This window comes from Myotis davidii, unplaced genomic scaffold (genome assembly GCF_000327345.1).
Source record: "Myotis davidii unplaced genomic scaffold, ASM32734v1 scaffold685, whole genome shotgun sequence".
NCBI lineage: Eukaryota > Metazoa > Chordata > Mammalia > Chiroptera > Vespertilionidae > Myotis > Myotis davidii.
This window is the reverse complement of record NW_006295823.1, coordinates 947,479-949,896: the sequence shown is the minus strand read 5'-3', so window position 1 is coordinate 949,896 and position 2,418 is coordinate 947,479.

The following is a 2,418-nucleotide window of genomic DNA, read 5'->3' as shown; positions in this document are numbered from 1 at the left end:
TCCCCGTCAGGGCACGTGCCCGGGGGGCGGGCTCCATCCCCAGTGTGGGGGGCACAGGAGGCAGCTGATCTGTGATTCTCTCTCATCCTTGATGGCTCCCTCTCCCTCCCCTTCTCTCTTCCTCTCTAGAATCACTGAAATCAGATTAAATAAACAAACAGGCGAGGTTTCCTATTGGTTCTCAGCCTGTCTGCACACAAACCCATCCTCACAGCCCGACACCAGCCCCTGCGTGATGGACCCTCCGCTCAGCATGGAGCCGGTGCCCACCGGGGAGAAGGGCCCACGGGGGAGAAGGGCTGGAGCCCTTTCGAGGGGCTGGGCTGTGCAGCTCCTGCCGGACGCTGGGGAGCACCGGCCTTTGTTATTCCAGGGGGGTGTCGGGCCCACTCGGCCGCACAGCCTGTGACCCGTGTCGGGCAGGAGGAGGGGGCCCTCTCCCCGGTTCTCACACAAACACACGTCAGTGACGGCTTCGGAGCGAACGTCAAACTCAGTTAGAGGGACGGACCGCGGCACCGTGTCTGCGAGGAGCGGATGTAACGATCAGACCCCTGAGCTGAGCCGGCGGCGGCCAGGCCCCCCTCTCACAGGGACCTCGCTGCCGGCCGGCCGGGCTTCAGGTGCTCCCTCTCCACCAGGGTTTTAACAATGGGCCGGCCGGTGCGGCTCAGGGGCTGAGCATCGACCTAGGAACCAGGAGGGCAGGGTTCGATTCCCAGTGTGGGGCGTGCAGGAGGCGGCCGATCCATGATTCTCCCTCATCTTGATGTTTCTGTCTCTCTCTTGCTCTCCCTTCCTCTCTGACATCAATAAAAACATACTTTAAGGAAAAAAAAAACCCATGTATTTTTTTGCAATGTTCAAGACCCTCCAAATAACTACCCTTCCCCCGCCCCCCACCCCCAATCTCCTAATCTCCCGCGGGTCTCCTGGTTCTGGGACGGAACCCTTTCATTCACTGTGGACACTGTGCCTCTGCACGGGGCTGCCAGCCAACTTGGCTTTTAACTTTTTTAAATCGATTTCAGGGAGGGAGGGAGAGGGAGAGAGAGAAACATCCATGATGAGAGAGAGTCATGGATCGGCCGCCTCCTGCATGCCCCACACTGGGGATTAAGCCTGCGACCTGGGCCTGTGCCCTTGACTGGGAATCAAACCCGGGACCCTTCAGGGCACAGACCGACGCTCTATCCACTGAGCTAGCTGCCTTGGCTTTGACCGGAGAGCCATGCTGCTGTCGGCCTAGCTTGCACTCTGGATGGGGGCTCGGGCCAGCTCCTCCCTGAGCCAGGAAGGGAACACAGGTGGCCGAGACCCCACTCGGAGCCGTGGACACGCAGCTTAGCCACCGAGCACCCCTCACGTGGACGAACATGCGAGGAGACTCACATCAATCCACACTAATAAAAGAGAAAGATGTAAATTGACCGTACCTTCGCGACACCCACCAGCCAATCAGGAGTGAGTATGCAAATTAACCCAACAAAGATGGTGGGTTAATTTGCATATGCAGGCGCTGAGCAGCCAGGGACGGGGCGGGATGCTTGTGTTGTTGCCATGGTGACAGCGCAGGCATTCCGCACCGCCCCAGCCACTCTGGGCCTCTGGGCAGCCTGGGAAGGCAGAAAGGCGGCTCCAGCATGAGCCAAGGCGGTGCTGGCAGCCAGGGGAAGGAAGGCCCATTCCTGCCCGAATCTTCGTGCATCGGGCCTCTAGTAATAAGAGAACCCTCTTTGCGCCCACACACACCACCACGCGTGTCTCCGGTCTGCGGCTCACAACGGCGGGAGGACGCGGGCAGGCCGGGACCCCCACCCTGTTCCGTCCGCTCGCACACGCAGGGGAGGTCCAGGCCGCGAAAGAAACCACAGAAACCCCGGTGGAGATTTACAGACATTTAATCAAGTGAATGGTTCTCAGTCTGTCACGACCCTTCTCTGTCCCGGAGGCCCGTGCCTCTAACTCGACGACATGCGACAGTACAGACGGATGTGTCTGGTTTCTCCCCGCCTGGGCTCTAGCGTATACAGAAGGGCAACGAAGGAACAATAAATTAGCATCATCATCGTCTACAGTCGAGAAACGAGGATATACAATATAAATAAACCTATTCCAAAGCCGGACACATTTATGGGGGGGGAGGGGGGAGAAATTGGGGGACTAGGAGATACTTTTATTTTCATTATCATCTTCTCTTTACAGTTTCTACAAGTGATTGTGCCGCCGATCATCTCAAAAAAATAAAATTAAGCCACGTCTCAGGGCGATCCCCGATCTCTGATTTTAGTGTCTCACGACATCGACAGTAATTGAGGGAGGGTTGTCCAGAGGAATGACCGGTCAGAAAACAATGGCATCGAGGGAAGTACTGCTTGAGCTACACGGTCTTTATCACGGTTCCCGGCCCCGCCCGCC